Here is a 231-nt window from a genome sequence, read left to right on the forward strand (position 1 = left end):
AATCGAAAAATTTTTATTATTTTGAAATTATTCAAACAGCAAAATATTAATGTGGGCAAATTTGTGTAAATAAGAAGTAAAAAATGTATTATCCTGATGCAATGTTTAAGAGATTCAATAACATACTTTGCTTTAATTCATTGATACTATGAGATACGTTCCACTATTGAGTATGTAATACGCATTCTCATTTAAATAAGAATAAATTGTAGAACGTATAATTTAATACAC

This window comes from Habropoda laboriosa, unplaced genomic scaffold (genome assembly GCF_001263275.1).
Source record: "Habropoda laboriosa isolate 0110345459 unplaced genomic scaffold, ASM126327v1 scaffold175, whole genome shotgun sequence".
Taxonomy (NCBI): Eukaryota; Metazoa; Arthropoda; class Insecta; order Hymenoptera; family Apidae; genus Habropoda; species Habropoda laboriosa.